The sequence below is a fragment of the Gavialis gangeticus genome, unplaced genomic scaffold (genome assembly GCF_001723915.1).
Source record: "Gavialis gangeticus isolate Ggan-Ray unplaced genomic scaffold, GavGan_comp1, whole genome shotgun sequence".
Lineage (NCBI taxonomy): Eukaryota > Metazoa > Chordata > Crocodylia > Gavialidae > Gavialis > Gavialis gangeticus.
Window position 1 is genome coordinate 84,850,595 of NW_017729031.1, and position 23,858 is coordinate 84,874,452.

Genomic DNA, 23,858 nt, shown 5'->3' on the forward strand with positions numbered 1-23,858 from the left:
GGGGGGGGGGGCCCGACTGGCCCCCCCCCCCCCCCCCCGGGGCTCTGCTGCTTGTAGGCATCAGCGTTGCGGGGTGCTGGCAGAGGAGGGCAGAAGGGTTGTGGCGGGGCAAGCCCCACTCATCCTGGGAAGCAGCAGCAGCGACATGGGGGGGTGGTTAGGGTTAGAAAGCTTCTCCCCACCCTCCATCCCCGCATCATTCTTAATGGGCAAGTCACTAGTTTTTTCAATAATACTTGTCTGAAGGAAAAGAAAAAAGAGGCATTACTTTCTGACTGAGCCTTGTATCTTAAGAGAGTGAGCTAAGCTGTTGTCCATCAAGCATGTTCAACCACAGTGAAGTAGCTGGAGATGACACTGAGCCTGCATGTGGCTGTAGGACTTGTACCTCTACAACAGAGGAGGAGAAATCACAACAAAAGGAAAAAAAAATGCTTGTTAAGGAAAAGCTACTGATCTTGATAGACATGAAGGCTAGAGTCCACTATCTAGTCCCGTCTCCATTACTGTGTATGGTGCTCAGATAGAAGTCCTGGATGCTTTAATGCTCTCAATTAGATCTCATGTTCTTACAGGCCACTTGCTGTTGGCCTGCCATGAGCTATCTGCCTACCTGGAGCTGATTCTTGTCTTTGTTTCTGGCTGCTAAAAGTGGCATTTCAAAAATGGTATGAAGCAGACTTTACAGGCTCCCTTAATATTTGGTTTTCCAATAAATACAGCTGTTACATGACTATGCGTAGTTGCAAAAGAGAGGCATGTGACTTCTGTGGCTGGCATGAGAGGGAGCCTGGTTCAGGGGTACCAGGCTGAGTCACACTATTTTTTTGATTAAAACAAAAAGGAGGGAGAGAGAAGGGCCTTGAAATTGATAGTGTCCTGAAAGGGTAAGTATATAGTCATGAAGCCAGGATTGCAAAACTGAGGGTTCAGTGATTCTGCAGAAGTGGGTAATAGTTGCAAAAAGAAAAAATCCAGTATGATTTCACAGTAGGTTAAAGACCTCACCTCTTTCTTACTAGGTTTCACAATAGGTTAAAGACCTCACCTCTTTCTTCCTACTGTGTTCCATGTTGGTGTGTCTCTGGGAAGGAGGGTAAAGTGGTTGTATGCATTAGGAAGACCACTTCAGCCCTTATCTAGATAGAAGTTTGCAGAGGCCATGACCCTTCCATATATAGGCAGAGTTAAACTGCCAAGCCTGTGTGGTTCCAGCCCCTTCACCATGTGACTTGCTTCTTCTTTTTATAAAATTCACCTTTCCTTTTAGGTACTTCGAATTTAAAACCAGCAGACATCGAATAGCATGTCTGTCTGAAAAGAGAAAAGATGTCTTGCATTTTTCAGTGTCTGAAGATCAGCGCCTTTGTGAATTTAGGATGGAGCATCACTAACGTGGATATTTTAGAGGAGTCTTCTTCATTTGGCCTTTGGCTCTCACAGACTGGGAGCTATAAATATGGAAAAGGTAGCTGGTATTTCTGGAACCTCATTCACATCATTCCCTGAGAGGCAACCCTGCCCATACAGCAAAATGGAAGTTGTTGTCCTGCACTACTCTTTCTGAAACATACTTTATAGAGTGTGTTATATGCAGGATTTAGAAGCCTGTGAAATCTTAATGGTAATTTACTTTTTTCCTCTAAAATGGAGGGAAATTTCTCTTAGTAGTGACCTGGTGCAACCAGAGGGACAGGGAAATGCCTTGTGCTTTTCATTATGAATTCTCACTTCAGCATGATTAATTGCTATGAGAACAGGGCCCTCGGTTTAGGGTTTTGGAGTGCAGATTATGTAGAGGATGGATTGCTGCTAGTAGGCTGATATGAGAGAGTAGTGACGGAAAGTTTCACTGCTTTGGTGTGAAATGCTCATCTCTGCATGGTGCCAGAACCACAGAGACATGCAAAGGAAACAAAATGGAGCTGGTTTTCTCCTTCAATGCAGAATGGGGCAGAAGGCTGATGGCAGTTTTGTTCTCTCCTCATTCTTTGTGTTGAAGGGTCACATCCATTCCATGTTTGAGGACCCTAAGGTTTCTTGAGAGAGTGTGCTATGAGAAATTCCTAAATGCCACTTGTGTGCTAGCTCCCCAAGGGTAGAGGGGGAAGGAATTCTAGTTCAAACTATTTAAAACTCTCTCTCTTTTTTTGTTCTTTTAGCACTTCAGAAAACTTCAATGATTAATCAACAGTTTGGTTAAAGGAAGTCTTTGTTAACGATTCAACACCCACACTCCTTCTGCTGAGGTGTTAGCAGCTCACAGTATCTCGGAGGTGTTCCAAAAGTCTTTACATTCACATTCCAGGCATCTCCAAGGTTAACTCCCTTCCCCACTTCCCCATACAAAAATACCCCACAAAACATACAAAGGTGGGGTTTGATCTTAGTAGAAAAGAAGGAAAAAAAGGTGCCAAGTCTAATTTATTTAATCTCTTTGCTGGCTGCACAGCTCTAAGGGTGCAAGTGGGAGCAGACTGAGTATAGGCTAGGTTCCAGGCCCTCAACACACCAGTGTAAGCATCTTTTCTTTAATCTTTTTGAAGTCTCTCTGAATTCCTCCCCCCACTTTTCTGGGAGATTAGCTGTTCTTCCGGCAGCCATTTCTAATAAAAAACAAAATCTTCATTTTACTTATTTTAACTAGGCCTGGCATAATGAACAGCTGTCTGCTGAGTGTTCCCTATGTAGAGGGTGTTGGCATCCACCCACTGCCATGAAGGAAGGGGCAATTTAGGGTAGCCACTCTTCTCCAGATTCTTCTCTCCTCCTCTTCCACCACTATCTCTGCTTCCCTTTTTCTACCCCTAGGACATCTTTACTAATGTTCCCTTGCCTGCTCCTTGCTTTAGGAGAGGCAATTATTTTCCCCACTGTGTTCTGTCAGGAATTGGTGCAGTAGTGATGACTTTGGCATTATCCTTTCTAAAGTGGCATTGGTGTAGGACCTCATGGTCTTTGCAACTACCTTGCCTAATCCCAAGGAACTGCCCCCAGCAGCAGAAGAGCTCTCATAAAGGCCACAGTGCTAATGGCATGAGGACCCCACCTATATGGTAGTTCATATCTGTGTGAAGAGATCCATCCCACTGTCTACTCAGCAGACAGCAAGTCTTTAGTTTAGGCTCAGCCTGTTCTTGGGCCAACTCCATTTCACAGCCACAGACCTTGCACTAAAAATGTTCTGCTGCCCGGGCTTGCAAGGTATACCTTGGGGTCCAGCAGCAGAATTTAGCTGTTGCCCCAGTGTCACCAAACAAGCAAGGGCCTACTTCAGAGGGCTGCATAAATGAGGAACAGGGCACAGGATTTATTGTTAATATGACTGTCACTGCAGAATCTCCAGCATGCTTGACTGCACATGACCCACAGTAACTCCTACCTTGTAGTGTTCTGGAGTATCTGGGCACCAGCATATGGAATGCATGGTGTGAGGCATTCCCCATGGTGCTGCCCTGCTTGAGAGACAGCCCTGATGGAAGCTAGGCCAACTCTACCCTGACCTTTGTGGTTAGCCAGAGGGTATTGAGGTTAGCCAGCTTATTATATGCATCAGCCAGGGCTGGGCATCCCTCAAAAGAATAGGATGTAGTCTGGGAAAAATTATAAACGGGGAAGGTGTTGACAGCTGCTGCTGCTGTTTGCAAATGCAGGAGACGAGCTAGGCCCAGTAAGGCCCCAGTGATGCACCATTTTACCATGACACATATTCCTAACCACTGAATGGAGCCAGTTCCTCGAAATGTTTCACCCAGCCAACAATCTCCAGCCCTGTTTTGCTCAGATGGAACCAGAACCAGCTGCACTCCATCCATGTACACCATAAGCACACTGGAACATCTGGGGACTGTTGTCCATTCTTAACGCAAAGGAGATGAGGGTTGGAATGTCACCATTCAATTGGTGATATCATAGCCCACAGCTTCCTAGGATCACAGAAATATTGAATAAAAGAAATGACAGCAATGGCCACTTCAGACAGGGCAGGTGACAGTCCTTTGGGAGGCTAGCAGCTGCCCATCACCCTAACTTGGCTTCTCTCAGAGGTGAGAGGGGTGGTTCCCTCTACTCCATGCTGATAGGTAGCAGAACATCCTTACCTACTGTGGAAGGAGGTCAGCTGATGTACCCCACTAGGTTAACAAAGATGTGGCCCATGCCCATAGGCAAGAAGAGACCAACCACCAGTGCTATCTTTGTCCCAGAGCATGGATCCTAGCTGGTAGGGACATAGAATGGTGGAGAAAGCTAGCCCCTGACGGCTTGTCCCCACCTTCTCAATCCCTTTCCCAGGATAAGGCGGTTGGAGGCCAGGTGGCAGCACAAAGCCATGTTTCTTGAGCAAAGGTTGGCAATAGCTTGGCCACTTTTAAGGAGGCACTTGCCATATCTGTTGGCAGTAAATCAAGGCACCCACTAACCTTTCACCAGGCTGTTCTCTTGTCTTCATGGGGGCTTTCCTATGAACCACTAATGTCCCTCTATGAGAGTGGCCTGGACTCTGTCAGAAGAATGATGATATATGATTCTGATTTCAGTGGTCCATATGAGGGCCATTCTTTTTGCAAAGTAAGACACAAGCTCCTCATAACTGGAATTAAGCTCTGGGAGCAGGTGAATTCTTTACAACTTGGGAAGAAGATAGAATAGATCCACTGCTTGTGCTTTTGTATTGGACCATGGCAAGGTATCCATCTTGAAGCACTTGGAGGAGAAGAGGGTGATCAGGAACAGTCAGCATGGATTCACCAAGAGCAAGTCATACATGACCAACCTGATTGCCTTCTGTGATGAGGTGACTGGCTCTGTGGATGTGGAGAGACCAGTGGATGTGATATACCTTGATTTTAGCAAAGCTTTTGATACAGTTTCCCACAACATTCTCACAGGCAAGCTAAGAAAGTATGGCCTGGATGAATGGACTGTAAGATGGATAGAAAATGGGCTGGAGCACTGGACTCAGAGGGTAATACTCAATAGCTCGATGTCTAGTTGGCAGCTGGTATCAAGTGGAGTGCCCCAAGGGTCACTCCTGGGGCTAGTTTTATTCAATGTCTTCATCAATGACCTGGAAGATGGCATAGACTGCACCCTCAGCAAGTTTGCAGATGACACCAAGCTGGCAGGAGCAGCAGATACACTGGAGGGTAGGGGTAGGATTCACAGTGACCTATACAAATTGGAGGATTAGACCAAAAGAAATCTCATGAGGTTCAACAAGGACAAATGCAAAGACCTGTACTTAAGACGAGACAATCCCAGGCACCAGTACAGGCTGGGGGCTGACTGGCTAGGCAGCAGCTCTGCAGAAAAGGACCTGGGGGTTACAATGGACAATAAGTTGAATATGAGTCAACAGTGTGCCCTTGTTACCAAGAAGGCTAATGTCATACTGGGCTGCATTGGTAGCTGTGTTGTCAGGAGATCCAGGGAAGTGATTATTCCCCTCTATTCAGCACTGGTGAGGCCACATCTGGAGTACTATGTTCTGTTTTGGGCCTCCTGCTACAGAAAGGATGTGGACAAATTGGATAGAGTCAAACTGGAGGTCAACAAAAATGGTGAGGAAAGACTGAGGGATCTGAGCTTATTGAGTCTAGAGAAGAGGAGACTGACAGGAGATTTGATAGCAGCTTTCAGCTATTTGAAAGGGGGTTTGAAAGAGGATGGAGCTAGACTGCTGTCAGTGGTGGGAGATGACAGAACAAGGAGCAACGGTCTCAAGTTGCACCAAGGGAAGTTTAGGTTAGATTTTAGTAAGAATTTTCTTTCTGAGAGAGTAGTAAAACACTGGAACAGATTACCCAGAGAGGAGGTGAAAGCCCCATCTTCGGAGGTTTTTAAACCCAGGTAGACAAAACTTTGGCTGGGATGACCTAGTTGGGGATGGTCCTTCGTTGAGCAGGGGGTTGAACTAGATGCCCTCCTGAGGTCACTTCCAACCCTAATTTTCTATGATTCTATAAAGGGAGGGAGAGTTCTTGATCTCCTACTCAGAAGTAAAACAGAGTACAGCCAAAGGAGCCTCCGCCTCATAACTCACAGTGCTGCTGAAAATAGCTTTGTGGTTAATAACTTTCCAAAGAGCAGCAGTTTCCTTCTTTCTCAGTCAAGCTCCTATGTCTCTTCCTCACAGCAGAGTTCTCTCAGTCTGGGCTTCCCAGTCACAGATCCTTAAAACTGCTCATAAAGTACACATCTGTGCTGCCTCCATCAGTCAGCAGAGTTAGTAACCTCTGAGCTGCCCGTCAGCAGAGCTCTGAGTTTGCAAGCTAACACAAAGAAATGAGCAGCACCAAAGAACTGCCCTTCTTGCAGGAGGGATTTGTCAGTGTAGGCACATTTTTAGCTTCCCCATGAAAAATCTACTGGATGTGTAATGCCTGGGAACTTGCAAAAGCATCCACCACCTGTTACAAACACCTTCACACCACAGAGTATCTGAGCTCCAGAACGAACAGGAAGGGTTCAGCTCTTAGGTATTGAGAGCTATGTGCAAAGTGAGCTGCATCTACAACCACTGCTGCACCTATGTGGGAATTCCCAACCAGGGGCAAGTAGGCTGGGTTTTCACATTGCCCTTCTTTAGGGGATTCTGTCGAACAAAGGCAGGTTTGCTCTTCTATGGGGGATAGTGAAGCTGCATTGGGAATGCATTGAATCAGTGCATCACTACACTCCCGCCATTAACACTCCAGAGGTGGGTTGAAGGCCCTTGACACCTGTGGCAGTTTGGGGGAATTGTGTCTGTCATATGGATCGTGAGTAATAATGGGAACTCTCTGATAGACTACGCACTTCATTTTAGATAGGGGCTTATCTGCCTTCTCTGACATCCTTTTACCTCTATGTTGGACTGAAATTCTGAGGGCCTAGTAATGGAGAATCATTAAGCCTTGAAGAGCCTATAGTAACAGGGAAGCCCTCTTTCATGTGGAGATGGCTGCTGCCAAGGGCTAAGTAGATTTTGATGTTTGAACTTCAGGGAGGAGGAAACAAAGCAAAGGATTATTTGGTAGGAAATCATGATCACTTGACAAAGCTAATAATTGGACCACCTGACAAAAAGGACTAGCTATTTTTTTTAAGTGAAAGGGTGTTTCACTAACTTAGGGGGAGGAGAATAGCATAGCCTTGACTAGGGAGCAGAAAGAAAGAAACTGGCTGCATACGACAGAGGCTTGGATTTGGAGTCAGACTATATTCCAGATGAGAAGAAATATGTAGAAGGGCAAGGACCTAGGAAAGATCCAGGACTTCTTAGTGGAATCCTACCTGAACCAACAGGGTGTTCAAGAATGGTATGTGTGTAGACATTTGTTGTGTGGGTGTTTATACTAACTAAAGTCAAATAGTGAATATTTTTTCAAACACTTACAAAATGTGTGTGCCTGTTTTTTGCTTCCGCTATCAGGTGTCGCTGAAGAGGTAAATTGTAACATGCAGCGTTCACAAGACTGGAGCTCTGGGATAAAGTGGGCTAAACTATTGTGAGTTTGGGTTTACCACTGTCCTAGATAAGTGAGCTGCAAAGTCCCACTTCTGGAAAGATGTAGCAAACAAACTCTGTACCCAGGAAAGACACTGTGGTGGCCAAGAAAAGAAGTCAATGCTACAGCCTTCTTAAGCCAAGAGAGACTTAAGAGCACAGAGCTCTAACGTTTTGGGACCCAAACTCAGTAGCCTGTTAAGTAGCCAGAAAGGGCACTTTTCCAGGGCTGCGTGACAACACCACTGTGCACATTCTCAGGGCCTGTTTCATCGCCACAGGCCAGCCGGAAATTTCACTTCTGTATATAGACTTGCAAAACCACGAGTATTTGAAGCTTCAGATGCACTAAATCCTAAAAAACCTTGTTCCAGAATACATTCACCATGACCACAAAAGTCCATTTTCTATACTTGAATGTAAGTACTCTCACTGAGCAAAATGCGAGTGCATCTGGGCTATTTAACCAGTGGAGCAAGCAGAGGGGGGGCCTTTGTCATACATGCAATTCTGATGGGCACAAGAAGGGCAGGAGGGAGGACCCAGGTAACTATAGGCCAATCAGCCTAACTTCCATCCTAGGGAAAATCCTAGAAAAGTTCATCAGGGAGCCTATCTGCCATAAGCTTGCAGAAGGTTCTGAATGACAGCCAGCATGGCTTCATCACAGGCAGGTCTTTCCTTACCAACCTCATATCTTTCTAAGACCAGGTAACTTGCAACCTGGATATGAAAGCAGGCTGACATTGAGTCCAAAGAAGAGCCACCCATATGATCAGAGTCTTAAAAGGCAAACCATACGCAGAAAGGCTGAGGGATCTGAGACTCTTCAGTCTGAGGAAAAGAAGGCTGAGAGGAGACCTGGTAACAGCTTACACTACACTAGGGGTGTACATCAAGGACTCGGTGAGCAACTGTTCACCAGGGCACCTGAGGGGAAAACCAGGAGTAATGGCCGCAAACTCCTGGAAGATCAATTCAGACTCAACATTAGGAAAAACTTCTTCACAGTCAGGGTGTCCAGACTAGAATAAGCTCCCTCCACAGGTGGTCAATCACCTACCCTGGAAATCTTTAAGAGGAGACTAGACAGTAACCTTGCTGGATCCACCTGATCATAGCAGCACACTGCCTATGATGAAGACCATTTTTTGTCCATTTTTTCAAAACTCAGATCTCATTTTTAGCTGCATGACTAAATATGCTTCTTTTCTGTAGAAAGACAAGATATAATCTTTCTCCCCATATTCAGGAAGATTTCTTTTACAGCTTTCCTTTCATTTGCATATAATATATAGATTTCCTGTATTACAGTGTCTCTTAACCTTTTTAAACTCCAGGTACCCCTCACTAAATGCCAGCTCTGTTTTAACTTTTTGACTACAGAAAAATAATAGAGTAATTCTTCTGCTGCAAAGAACTCAGGAAGAGCACAATGGGTCAGAATGCTTTTAACACTACAGATTCCTATTTTAAAAACTCTGGATTTATCTTGTGGATCATGTTTTTGCACACCTAACAGTGCTAACATTGTGTGGGACCTCATGGCATTTGTAAAAGAACTCAAGGTACCCCAGGATGCCACACCACCTGGGTTGAGAAACACTTCTCTGTTATAGTTCTAGCACATCAGGTATTCAAAGGACAAATCCTTGGTCATTGCTGAGGTTCCATATATCACCGAGTAGGTAATTGCTGTGTATTATTTCTCTTCCCTGACTGGGACTTACAAAGCGCAAGCAATACGTGCTCTTATTTTCTCATTCATGGAAGGATTACAGATTCAATTTCTGATAGGAATATAAAAATAAAAGTTGTCTGATGTGTAATATAGAAAGGAAAACTGGTGTCATTTCTCCTTCTGCGTAATTGTGCAATACTGAAAATTCATATTAACCCTTTAATGAAAGAGCACAGTGGCTTTGTCTGTTAGGTACATATATGGTCTCCTAAATTCGGTCTCAGATCTCAGGCTGCTTTACAAACAGATTAAACTGCATTGCTCCTCCCCCAGAATGCATCATACAGAAAAAAAACCACAACACAATAACAGAGGGCTCCTCCTGGGTCTGAGGTCAGTCCTGGGCCACTAAAGACAACAGTCACAGAATCCCTTTTACAAAAATGCATTATATATAATGATAGTAAATCATATGTAAAAATGGAGCTGGAACAAATGTGACATGCAAAGAGCAAAAACAAGTGATTTTATGACTAAGGCAGGATGTGACATCCATGGCAAAACCCATAACCTTCAGGCTTTTTTCAGTCTTATGTTTTTGCCTTCTGACTTGTGAATGAATGCATTTCTGCATGAATGTTCACACATTTTGCTCTGTATCTACCTCAAAGGGTCTGAGGGTTTGTTTGTTTTTTTAATTGGATTCAACTATTAATTTAATATTATTCATGTGATCAAACCATTCTGACTGCAAAATAAAGCAAGTCCTACTTTAATGCTAACCCCTGTATAGCTTTCTGAAAACCTAAATGTTAATCCTCAGCTGCACTGTGGTTCATAATTGGCTGTGTTGGCTCTTAATATCAGCATTGTGGGTTTCTAAGCAATGTGAGGGCAAGTGCAGGGGGGAAGATGCTCAATAATTATTCCTGGAAACATTAGACAATATTAAGCCAGATTACCCTGTACCAAGAAAAAAAAAATTTAGAAGTGTGCTCATGGAAACTAAAAGCATATAGTCCAGGCAGAAAGCTAATTTCATTGTTTAGCTTCTAGGTATAGCCATAGTAAAGTTTGTACTGAAATAAGATCAGACCCTCAACTATTACAGATTGGTCCTACATAGCAAGGAACACAGAGCACTGCAAATTATCTTCTTCTGCATCTGGTCCACCTTCTTATAAAATCCAACCCAGTCTTTTGATATGGTCAATAGCAGCTGAATTTCCCCATCCTTACATATATTAGATGAAACAGAATACATGTGGAAGGGTACAATTCTCCACTGCCATGTTCCTTGGGCATCCATTTAAACTGCTGCAGAGAGTGCAAAGAGATCAGATCAATGTGGTAGTATTTAAAATGCATGTTATACTCATTTGTCTTACAGCAGTGCAATGATGTGCTGGGTCCTAAGTTTCTGTACATTACACATCAGCGATCCCATGCTTGTTCCACCTTCAGAAGCAACTCAGTTAAAAAAAATTGAGTGCCCATCTTCTATAAAAGGCTACTCTAACCCACTAGGCAATTAAAGATAGAATGGAAGAGGAACTTGCTGACAATGTTCTCAAGTTCCTGGAGCACAATTCAGGACACTGCTGGTCATTTCTGAAAGGAGCAGAGCAAAACTCAAGCAATATAATAATAGGCACCTATGAGGACATTAAGTCAATAAGCAGCAAATCCACAGACAGAGCAGATGTTGCTCACCCCTCCAAAGGAACAGGATCACCATGCATCTACTCCTCTGGCTGGCTTTCCCACAGCTGTTTTCAGGCAGTGGTGAAGCTGTGCCTCAGCTGGCTGTGGAGTTCCTCCAGTGTGGGATCTCTGCAGCATACTACTGCTTTCTTCTTCCTATTTCTGTTATATAGTCACCCTGTGTGAGACAAGGAGGAAGTCAAGAGAATGAGGTGTGAGTGTGTACATTTCCTTAAAAAGGAAGAAAAAACACCCACCCCCAAAATCAATACAAACAGATCTCTGATAGCAAAGACTGTGCTCTTACCATACGGTAGCCCCTCTGGTAGCCTCAGTGGAGGGAACAATGGAGCCTCAGTCTCTTAAAGAGTCTAGGACATACTTTTATCCTTTGGGATTTTTTACCAGGGTATCTGCAGGGCTGGCATGGAAAGACAGAGCTTCTTGTACCTATTTGAGCTGTCACATCTTCATGGAAGAACTCATTCCCCTTGGCTCATAAAGAATATGTAGTTCCTTTCAGAAGGCAAAATGGTAGGGAAGTGCTCTTTCTTCAGTGTCTCTTGTTACAGACATATGCCAAATAAAGCAATAAAGGGGGTGGTAGATCTGTCACTGGCTCCATAATCAAGGTGAGCTCCAGTCAAGTGTGATAATTAATATTGCATATCTACTCTTGACTCTGTACTGGCTCTTGATGACTTCCAGGGGATGGTGCAAGCATTGGGATTCACATCTGTAGCCCTGAGTAATTTAGGTCCTGGGCTTTGAAGAGCCTCCTGTTGTGAAAGCTGAAGATACACAAGGCACTTGAGTTACCATTCCCCTTCTGCTAGCATAAGAGAAGGCTGGGAATAGGAACTTCTCAGGACAAATTTGAATATACTGCAGCACCCATGCAGAGGTGGCTCACAGCTTTGCAGTCCTGGGGCAATCAGAACCTCCAGGACCTGGAGTAGGTTGGAGCAGTTTGGGAGCTTCCTGAACTTGTATTACAGCTCCACAAGTTTCTAAGACCTTGAATCATACAGAACAGCCTGGACCACATCTCACTTCCTTGCTAGGATGTCCCTGAAATGTACCTACTTTAACTCCTGCTCTGCAGCTCCAGCTTAAATGATTGCAGTAAGGCCCTTGTGTTGAGTGTATTGCCAGGAGTCCTCAGCAGCTTAGCTGATGCTACAGATCATGCTAGCCATCACACCTGGTGAAGGATCCTTGGTTACATTCCCCCTCCCTGATCAACAATGCTCAGATGTGGTAACCTGCAGGCCATGCTGCAAAGTGGATGTTTCTGCTGGCTTTCCTTATGGAGGGTGCAGTAGGCACGAGGTAGGAAACAGCACTGGGTGCTCAAGGGAGGGGCAAAGGGCTGTGTTGGGAAGGTGGGGACCAGGCCTGGGTGCTCTGAGCTCTATTTAAATACTTCTGTTTTAAAGGCATTTAAAGGGCTGGCCTAACACTGCAAAAGGGGTGGAGTTCTCAGTTCAAGTTCACTAGAGCCCCTCCCTTCCCAGAGCAGCGTGTGGTAAAGCTAGTTGTATAAACAGGGACAGAAAGGAAGGAACTGTTCACAGATTGGGCTGAGATATGAAAGAAGCTTCTTGGGATTCTGCCAGGTAAAGAACCAGGAGACAAGCCTGGATCCCTCTTCCCCCAAAAAGGGTGGAGCAAGAATGGCCTGAGAGGCCTGCATGAAAGAGAGAAGGCATCTGTGCTTTCTGGAAGAAGGAAGATTACCACAAGCACTAGCTTGCAGTAAAATATTGCTAAGTCACCGTGAGACAGGATCACACCCAAACCCTCCACTGCAGCCTGCCTGCAACCATCTTGAAACCAGAGAACGCTCTTCAGAAGAGAAAGCAATAATTCTCTGAATCAAGAGATAAACGTGGAAAATGGCACTTTGATGCTGAATGCATGGCACTGTTGTGCTCACACTGATGTGGGTGCATTGAAACATCAGCCACTATTTGACCGATGGGGGAATCTCAAAGGCAGGTAGTGATACTCCTCGTCTTCCATTTCCCTGCAGCCAAATCATCCTTGATTACTTAATATCATACATCATTTCTGGTATAGACAAAGTCCTTCTGCTGCTCAGTGCTGAAATTATCCCTCAGTGAATTAGTGATTTCCATTCATTGTCTTAGGAAATTGTAAGTTTAGTATCAGATTGCCAAGACAATCAATTACAGGCCTTTAATTTCCCCAGAACCATGTCAGCCAGCACACATTGCGACTGCCGGGCTGGGGTCCTCCCCGTAGGCAGCTCGTCTGTGGGAGGAGGAACGCCACCGATGTCCCTGGGTTACCACTGAGTGGGAGTGGGTGTTCTGACGTCCATTCCCCACCCTAGTTCTCGCCCGCCACGACTTGTTGTTAAGTTCAGTTAGGACTGTTCCTGGGTACTCCGTGGCCCGTGATCGCTCGGCGGTCACGTTGCGGGGCTCCACCACCCCCTGCACCTCGGCGTTACGCCTCCTTTAATGCTCCCCTAGAATGAGGGACTGACCTCCTACTGCCCCTCTGGCCTGATTGGCCCTTGTCGTCAGGTACCTCGTATGCCGCTTGACCCAAGGCAGGGTCCCGGAGAGAATAGGGTTCCACTATGGGGTCCCTGGCCCTACCGCCCCGGCTGTACCTCTCAGCTGGGGTATCCCTTTACTGGGAAAACAAAACCTGAAAAGAGCTAAAAGCTTGGCCCTTCGGCCCCACTGGCTGGGCCTCCTGCCCGGACCTTCCTAGGCCCCTGCTGGGCAAGACCCTGCCACACAATCCACCCCGCCCTCCCTTAGTCTGTGCTTGCAGTCGGCTGGCGGCAGTCTCCGCCCATCTGCACCTCCTTAGGGCCCTTCGGGGTCTTGACCCTCTCGGGCGGTATCGCGTCCCTGCGCCAGCGTCCCAGCCCTGAACCTGCAAGCCTCGTGAGTTTCGGGTTCACAGTCCCAGAAGTCCTCTCTGCTGGATTCCTTGTCCTCGGAGCCCGTCTGCTGCTCCTCAGTCATTGTCCTGCGGTTGGTCATTGCAGGTCTCTTCCTCTCCGTCTGGGCAGGTAGCAGCTCACCGCTGGAGTTCCCTGCCTCATCCTCTGGGGAGTTAGCCGTTCGCTCGGCTCCACAGCCCTTTGCTTCTTGTGTTGAGCGGTTGGTGGCTTGTCCTGCTTGGGGTTGCCTTGCCCCTCCTAGTGCGGGGCCTCCAGCCTCCGCTGATGAGGAGCCCCCAGCTCCTTCCTCCCCGTCCCTTCCCCGCGGCCGCTTTTACCCCCGGCGGCCATCTGCCGGTGCCGACACCGACTTCCGGTCGCGTCGGCGTAAACAAGCGGCAGACGTGTTGCACAGGCTTCTCTGCCGCCACAGGTAAGTCCCGTCCCGGTTCCCTGGGACACACATGCAATCTGCTTTAGCATGCTAGTGCTGAAAATTTGCCAGTATTACTGGGTCATTATCTTTTATTTTCAATACACACACAAAAATACACACATGTGCTCACATGTGTGTATATGTATGTATATATAAGCATGTCTACACGTCACCCTATGGTGATGTAGTGACACACTGCATCACCATAATGGCAAAATCTAACCACATGCTGCATGCGCAGTGCAGTAACTGTCTGTACTGCACCATGCTTTAATACTTACAAAAGAAGTACCGTAGCAATGTTGCCATATGGCAATATGTAGACATGCCCTATGTGTATATACTAGCCAATTGCCTGCCAGGCCTGATGGAGCCGGGGGGGGGAGGGGAACGGAGTGCCACCTCCACCTCCTAAGAGTGTGTGTGTGGGGGGGGGGCTTGCCCTGCCATCCCCCTCCACTAGCACCCCATGCAGCTGCTGCCTCCAGCAGTGCTGGCCTCACCCCCCTGGTCCTGCTCCTCAGAGGCAGCAGAGTGCTGCCATGATAAGTGCTCCAAGAGCATTACGGACAGACAGACAGATGGACTATGCCCTTTATTATATAAGAATATCTATATGTATACATATATGTGTGTGCATGCACACACGCACAGGGGTTAGTTTCCTACATTGGGAAACAAACCCCTCTGGATCCACCCATGCCCACCTTTGTGCCATCCTGGTTGTGCTGCTGGTTCAACCTCCCACAGCCTCCATCATCTACTACAATGAATAACCCAGGCAAGGGTCACTGCAGGAACTTACCTCTTTGCCTCACCTTGCAGCTTCCTCCTGCTTCTGACCCCTGTACCATTGCACAGCTGGGCCTGCCTTCAGCCCCGTTCCTCTTCATTTTGCTCTGATTTGTTGTGGGTTCAGATCTCCTAGGAACAGAGCCATTTAGTACAGGTTCCTAAATAATGACACACTTTTACTGGTCATATGGGGGGGAACAAAAACATTACCAGGAGTAGATAACCAACAAGATAATTGTAGAAGAAGGGATAGCTTGATTAACAAAAGAACAAGGCTAGTTAGCACCTATGGAGTGTAAAGATTAGCAGCAATCAAGCAGATAATAACGAACCATAAGGTCAGTTGACTCCCTCAGCTCCACCTAAATAGAAGTGTAGCTAGTCCTGCCAAGCAGTTTGTTTTAAACACCAAGTGGGGCAGGAATCAAAGGTGCATATGATGATGACTATATATCAACCTCTGCCCAAGAGCCACTTATGACTAGTCTTGAATTTCAGTGTTCCCCAGACTTCAGTTTGATACTGAAGAGATGACTGCTGATATTCAAGACAAACACTTTGATATCAGGGAATAACCAGCATTAGTAAAAGTTGTTGTTTGTTAACTTGGAGATGCTGTGGTCAAAACCAGGGAAAGGACAATATAGGATCTATTCCTGCTAGTGATACGTGGTGGGTGAATATTAGCATACAGCTCTCAGATGTTTTGTAACTTGGCATTACCTTCTATTTTTCGGTTCGTGTTGTGGCAAGTCAGGAAGTCACCCAACGTGCCTCGCTGTGGAAGCTTTATATTTTTTGAGAGTGTGTTGTTTGACTAATGACTTCTTTCATTGCACAGGTTGATGTTTGGGGAGGCAGAATGCCCAGTTCTTCTAAGAAAGGTGATGTGTGGATTTTGCTTAGGAGACCACTTGATGCTCATAGGCTGGTTATCAACCAATATCACTTCATTTCTTTCTTGGTAAGAGTACAAAAAAGGTAATGCTGAGACAAGACTCTCAAACGTAGCTGCTTTGTATCTCTTAGAAGTAAGGTTTTGGGGTTTTTTTCCAGGGATATTTGTGTTGGACCCAGTGGACAGGTGGGAGAAATGTTAGGAAAGCTTTTGGGCACAAAGTGGCCTTCTTCAGGACACCCCTGGGTGCCTAGGGCAAAGCAAAGCAATGACTTCTGGTTACTGCTGTGTTTGCAATTGCAATTCCAGTTGCTCCTAGTGCCCCACCAAGCTATGTCACTGGACCTAAAGAGAAGCACTTAGTTGACTTGAAGAAGGCCACTGTGGCTGCTTACAGGTGTAAAGAAAAAAAACCCCAAACCCCAGCGCTTTACTTTAAGTTCAGTGCAGCCCTACACTGAGTGCAGGATGTGGCCAGAAGCAGCATCACGTTAATTTGACCTGGGGCTTTTCAAAAAGCCCTTCAGCAGGGCTTTATGGCACTTTATCTAATAACTGATTAGATAAAAGCACCAAAAAGCCCCACTGAAGCACCCAATCTATTCAGACACTGAGGAGCTGGGTCATACTAACACACTTCTTCTTCCAGTAAAACTCTGTTTCAGTTTTGGGGTTTTTTTCCATGTCTGTCAGTACCCTTTGTGCCCGAAAGCTTGTCTAACATCATTCCCAGCTATACAGTCAGGCTAATAAAAGATATCTTCCCAAAATTGTTGCTTCTTGCCCGTTTCCTGGACCACTATGACTACAACAACACTCCAGCCCTACTACACAGATCTCTCAGGACCTCATCCACATAGTTATAGATCCAGATGTAGGACAGAAGCATTGGTAGATGAGTTTCATCCATCGTTAGGAGATCAGTTTTGTGTCTTTGTTGGTCCTGCCAGAGATATCAGCAGCCTTGTCTCATGCTGACCATGAGATGGTGTCAGTTTGCTGAAATGGATTACACTGCTTTCATAATGGATGGTGTCAGTGTGCTGGACTAGATTATGCTGCTCTCTGTTTTTCTCTTGTGGAGCATATTGTCTCCTCCCTGAGAGTGTTGTACTGTGGAGTTATTTGAAGTCCAGTTTGTCTTCTCTCCTATTTACTGAGTATGTGTAACCATTAGTGGGGTATCACAGGAGGTACAAATTGCAATGTTCAGTGGGCTGGGGACAGCTAGCCTAATATCTCTATACCTGACCAATCAGTGTTCTGGCACACATGACTTAGCATCTGGGGAAAGAGGAGTCACGGATGAAGGATGCTTAGTTGAAGCTTTTCTTGCATAAGACTGAGGTGATGCTGGCATGGTGGAAAAGCAATGAGGTGACATGGTGAGGATGACCCTTTCCCCTCTGCCGAGCCACTTGTGACACATGCAAACAAGCTGAGAGTACTTCTGAATCCCACCTGCTGATACACAATCCAGAAACTCTCTTGCAGCTACAGAATATATTGTCTGTTTCTTAAGCATTGCTCATTGGTGACAACAAATGTCATCATTGCTTCAGGGTCTGCTCTGGACACCCTAATACTTTCAGTATTGAAATCTTGGTTATGCTTGTCACAGTTACATCTTTGACCCCTCCTGGCCTCTCTGATAGTTCATCTCTTCATGTCTCAGGCCTCATGCTATTATATTTCCTATGGTGAAATCATACAATTCTCCCACTTTTGGATTATGAGGTCCTGACTATAGTCCTATGTGATTAACCACAGTGAACTCAGTGGGGCTGACTCAGTTTTAGTAGTGGCAGTTCTGTATCTGTTGGTAGCTATGTCCAGTGGATAATATAATGGACAAAAAACATTTTTAAAACTATATACTGTTTACTTAAAATTTGATGTACAAATTGTTCTTGTTGTTTTTAAGAACTCTTTCTTGAAATGCTTTGTTCTATTACTCTTCATGTGCCTAAATGTCAGTTTTCGCACCATGTAAATGGTACTTTTGGCACTTATGTACACTAAGCAGTCACACAGCTACTGAGTATGCATGGAGGAGGAGAAGGGTCCTCTCATGTTGTAGTCCCAATAGCTGAGAGGTTTGGGCACTTGCTCAGGAAGTAGGAGAGGTTCCAGGCCACTTCACGGAGGTACGCTGCAGAATAGCATTCTCAGTTCAGAATAGTTATGTTTGTTATGGGACATTGCAAGGTGCAGCTATTATTAGCATAAGTTGCTAGAAGGAGGAATCTCTTAGGGTTAAATCTGCTAGAGGGGCTGGGTTTTTGTAGGGGGATTAAGGTGTGTTTTGGTCTGTGTCGATTCTTGTATCCCCCTTATCACTATAGTATTTAAGCACTAAGGGCGCGTGTAGACAAAATAGGGGCCCTAAATTGAAGCAGTTTTTAAAAACCCACTGCTTCAATTTAGGGCCCTTTAAGCCCCTGTGTCATGCACACACCTGAACTTACCTGCCTCCCTTGCAGTGGGAAGGGGAGGGCAAGCTGCCAGTGGATGGAGCAGTCTCTGCCTCTCTGGCAGTGGGGTGGGGCTGGTGCTTCTCTCTGTGGCAGCAGCGGCCCCCCACAGGTGGCACCTGCCTGCAGGCACCCAGCTCGGGTGGTCCCAGGGGGCACTGCAGCTGCAGAGGAAAGCACCACGCAGCTCAGGCTTGCAGGCAGGCTCCAGGCAGAAAAAAAAAAGATCAGGCTCGCTGCTTGGGTGGAGCCTGCCTTCCCAGGCTGCTGCCAGGCTTCCTGCATGGGCTTCTTTCAAAGCCCCTGAGCTGCATGGAGTGGAGCAATGCACCAGACAGCTGTAGGGCAGCAAACTAAAATTCCTCAGAAGAGTTTTAGTTTGCTGCACCTCAAGTCATTTAAGGTGCATTATGTTGCCAAATTTGCTACAGAGGCTAGAATGATTGTGTAATACTCCACCGATGCGTGCAAACACCAACACCATTAAAGTGGTGCAAAAGCATTTAACCCACTTTAAAGTGTTGTGCACACATGCCCTCATTTCATCAACACACGGCCTAAAGCATTAAGTTATCTCATTAATATCCATGATATATGGTTTGATCTTGCCCTCTTCTCTCTAGAGCAAGAATCACATGTGCACTGCGGTGCTTTGGTTTGGTGGGTTGGGTTATTTACTTTGCTTTTTTAAATTAAAAAAACCACATGGGTGCTACTTTGCGTATACAAAGGACAGCGGATTAGACAATTATATCTGGAGTGGAAACTGATGAGGTTTCTTCTGGTTTTAGTTCCTGTGGGACTTTGTTCCACAGTCCAAGGCTAACCCACAAGAAAGTTCCATCAAGCCAAAGGGGCATTATTGGTGACTTTGGTTCTCATTTTGGAGTTTGAAAATCTTTTTAGTGCGCTGAGTCCATGTCATGGAGCACTCTCAACACTGGGACTGAGATCCTGAACTTGACTGGTATTCCTGTAGAAGATAGGTCAGTGAGCAGAGGATAGGTTTGATTGGCTTGTGGCAGCCTCTGCAACATGGGACGCACAGAACCCTGGAGATGGATCTCTGGGGAACCCTCATCAAGATCTCCTCTCACAAGTCGAGCCTCTGATGACTGCTTTCTGACCAGGGTGACCCAACTAGTTATGCATCTACCTTATACTCCTTTTGTCCAGACCTGGGTAGACAAAATGGTGGATCTGGCCAGCAGCCAGACTCCATTTCCCAGCAGTTCCTGTCCATGTTGCTGCAGCTGGCTTTCATGAAGACCCCAGCAGCAGTGGGGCTGTGATGGCACAGGGCCAGGGTTTACTTGGAGACTGGCCCCAGCAGCACTGGCAGTGCGTGTGGCTGGGTGGAGAGCTGCTCTGGAGCTGAGATTGGGATCTTGTGGCAGTGACAGTGTGGTCCAGAGCCAGGGCAGAGTTGCAATCCGCTATCTACATGCCCCCAACCCTTCTCTATGGAAACCAGCCACAGCAACGCAGGCAGGAGCTGCTGGGAAATGGAGTCTACCATGAGCTGGATGGGTTCACAGGCTGGATTTTGCCTGCCCCGGTCTAGACTGTATTTTCTTAGCTTACAAATGAGTACATCACAGGAAACAATGCTGAAAGTCTTGCTGAAGTCAAGAAATACCATATTCACTGCTCTCCCCTATGGAGTCTATCACCATCTTATGGAAGGAAATCAATTTAGTCAAGCATGACTTTTAACAAATCTATGTTGGCTGTTCCGGATTACTTTGTTATATCTGAAATGCTAATAAATGGATTCCTTGATTTATATGATCCATGATATTTATAGGTGTCCAGAACAAACTGACCATTTGTCATTCCCAGATCCTCTTTTTCCCATTTTTTAAAGATAGGCACTTTTTTTTGCCCTTTTTAAAAAATCCATGATCTTATTTGACTGCCACAAATTCTTAAATATGATGGACAATGGCTCTGTTGGTCAGTGGGGCTGAGAGGAGCCAAGAATGAAAGAAAAAATTCTTGTCTTAAGATGTCTTGTAATGACAAGATTTGAGTCCATCCATCCTGACCCTGTGCCCAGTACAGATTTGCACCAGCTATATAGCTTTGCTGGTGTAGTCTCCTACCTGCTTAGGGCTTTGTTATCCGTTACACTGCAAGCTGCACAAATGTTGATCAGCTAAGTGCTAGCTTGCAGTCATACCTTCAGCTTGAGTGGCATATCTGTGGGGAGTGGCCAGACCTTAATGGAACAGGAGCTGGGTAGTGTGGATCAAGAGATAATCCTGCCCTGGAGTGGCATAACTTTGAGCCACATAATGAGTGCTTAACGGCAGGGTTTCTCAACCCATGGGGTGCAACCCAAAAGGGGGATGCAAGAATATATGAAAGGGTTGCCAACAAACTTGAAAATGGATTCTCCTTTAAAGGCTTTTCCCTTGCAGGCTGGTAGAGTTCCAGCCTGCAAGGGGCTGCTTGGGACCCTTCCTGCCCCACACACCCACCCCCTACCCCACAAACTGGGGGGGCTGGGGGAGGGGGACAGTGGTTGGGAGTGAAGGCCACTGAGTTGAGACTGGCCATTGATGTTTACAAATGGGTCCTGGTACAAAAAAGGTTGAGAACCACTGCTTTAAGCTACTTAAAAGCTTTAATGTGTGGCAAATCCAGGGGTTAAGACTAGAGCTCCAGGAGCTGCCCAAAATTAACGCATAACAAGGTAGCTTTGGGTTTTTCTGGAATGAGTCTGAACCAAAGCTGTTTCTCCACTGACTTGCTTAAGTGGTTCCCTATGCAGCCACAGCCTCACACGAGGTAACATTTTGCACTGCTTGTCTGGGATTCATTTTCATTCTTTTTGTTTCAGTAAACACTGCTTTTAAAGGACTCTTGCTGCTGCTATTGGGAAAACCATGCTGGGTCATTCTTTGCCTTCATGTCAGCAGAGCACTTAAGCATGGGCTTAAAATCCATCACTGAACGGCAGCCAGCAAAAAGGAAGAGAAACTTCTGATTTATGAGAAGTATGTGAGTACACATCTCCTTGCGTAAGAAACTTGTTACAAAGAAACAAGATTCTTAGCTGGGAATTACTCAGTTAGGAGCTTCAATTTGTAACCGAACAGTAAAAAAAAAAAAGAGTGACTAGGAACAAGACCAGGGGACTTGGTGCAGCAGCCGAGAAGATCCTTCCCTTCTGCTTTCCTAATAATAGCCATACTTCCTCTTACCGTTTTTGTGACACCCTTTTTTTAGGAAGCTGTACAATTATACCAACAAAATAAGAATATGATGAGTCTTTCCCTGATCAACTCCCACATGACCGCCCTGTTGTTCAACTTGATCTTGCATAAATCTTCTTGCTTGGAAGATTTGTTTGGGAGCCAGAGTATCTTTAGGCTGTTTTGTTGCTGAAGGATATTTGTTCCAGTTTAGGAACTGGCACTGGTTTCAAGCAACTTCATGTTACTAAGAAGAGAATTTCAAACCTGCTCAAGATACATATATACAGGCTTCAGAAACAAAGTCTGTAGTCCTTCTTTCAATACATTTCCCCTTAAGAACATTATGTGTTTAGCTCAGGTGGGCTACAATTTCCAAAAGTGCCAAATGTCTTAGGAAAGATCCCCTAGGATGGCAGTGGGATTTATCTTCTTATGTAACTGAGACCTGTTGAAAAATACAAGGGATTTACTTTCTTCCATGAATATAGTTGGCCTGTCCCCAGGCCAGTTTCCCTTCATATTTAAATTATGCAAAACCTTTTCTGCTATAGAAGGTAATGTATCATGCTGCTGTGGTTAAAAAGATCTATTTTTTAGGCTGTACTATGAAGTTCCCTTTCCCCTTTCCTCCCATTCTTCTTTAAAGGGGAAAATAAAACACTTAATAAACTGTTTCTATTAATTCTGCATTGAAGCATTGTGATCTTCTGACAGAGAAATCACAGCTGGCTGTTGGCTGTCCTGCCTGCCCCAGAAAGCCTGTGGTGCCTCAGCTTCCAGTAAAGGAGGCCAAGGGTCCAGCTCTGTACTAGCAACGAGAGGGCATGCATCTATATGGTGGCCCATTTTGACCCAAGCTGTTAGCCAATATCTGGTGTCTTTTTTAAATTGCTTCTATTAGGAAGAGAAATTGCTGATAAAGTCAGGGATTTCTTCATGCGATCCTGTTTCTTTAGAGAGAATTTACAAACTTGTGTTTCATGGAACACCGTAGGAATCAAGCAACAGGAGGCACTTTCTTTCCTTGTAATTCAAAGTCCTTTACTGGCCAGTTCTTTGCCTAAAATGTTTATTCTTTTTTTTTGCCTCCTTTCATGGTCATTTTTCTGATGTTTCTCTTACCATCTCCTTGGCTTTGGGGCTGGTTCTCTCTCTCTCTCTTTTTTTTTTTTTTTGGCTTCTCCTGGGTGTTTCTGTCCCCCTGCTCCCTTCAGTCTCATCAGACAATATCCTGAAGAAACACCATGTCCTCATAGCCCGTTTTCTGACCAGCCTGACACACAGCCTCTGTTCTGGATGACAGTTCCTATAGTTTCAGCTACTCAAATGAAAGGCAGTAGTTATGTCCTCCTGTCTTCATGTTGTGTTCAACTTCCCTATTATATGGCCAGCAGAAAGGGGCCTCAAAACCATATATATATATATATATAAAATATGTAAAACCCTTGCTCTGAACTTCCTCCAGAATTGTTTGCATCTCAAATGCTATTCTTCTGTGAAACCTCTATCCCTTCTGCCTCAGAAGGAGACACAAATCCTTGAACAGGAGAATGAGCCCTACTCGGTCTACCTATCAGCACAAAACAGCAGAACAGCATTGTAGCTCTATGGAATTTGACCTCTGTACCAAATCCTTAATAAATTAGCTTTGTCCTTGCCTTTGCAGTTAAAATGAGAATCTGTGGAGCTGAATTAGTCTCCAGCCAAAGAGTTTCCTCCTTTAATGGATGTGAGGTGCTGTGTTCCTCCTGCAAGTGCTTGGAGTCTTGACTAAAGAAGCATGCTGCACTGTTGATGCTGAGGTATTCTGTAATCCCAGCCCAAACAATAATGGCTGGTCTCCTGGGCTAGGGACAGACATTACACATAAACCGGTTTAAGTGATCAGAAACTGGTTTAAACATGTAACAGAACAGATGTTCAGTGCACATAAAAGAGTTTGAAAATGGCTGAAACTAGTCTGAGATAAATCTGGTTGAATGTAACATCAGACTTAACTGATTTGGGTCAAACCCATTTTTACAATGTCTGTCCCAGACCCCTTGCTGGTTTAAGATAAACCAGACTCCCCCAGCATCCTAGCATGCTCTCTGGGCTGGGCAGGGCTCTCTGCTCTGCAGCAGGGCTGGCCCCTCCCCTCTGATCCCTGTCTGGAGCTCGGCACAGATTGCAGGTATCTGCCTGGCTTCCTCCTGCTCCCCACACTCCGCTCTACCTTACACAGACACCTCTCAGCATTACATAAAAGACCA

At 45.5% G+C, this 23,858-nt stretch overlaps 1 protein-coding gene across 1 annotated transcript in view; it reads right to left on the minus strand.

The window, feature by feature from the left end:
* ITGB2 (integrin subunit beta 2) overlaps positions 1-11,019 on the minus strand; it is a 53,637-nt gene extending 42,618 nt beyond the window's left edge. Inside the window, exon 1 of the mRNA XM_019523302.1 lies at positions 10,884-11,019. The gene's annotated coding sequence lies outside the window, so the exon portion shown is untranslated. The remainder of the gene's footprint in view (positions 1-10,883) is intronic.
* Positions 11,020-23,858: the final 12,839 nt, after the last annotated feature.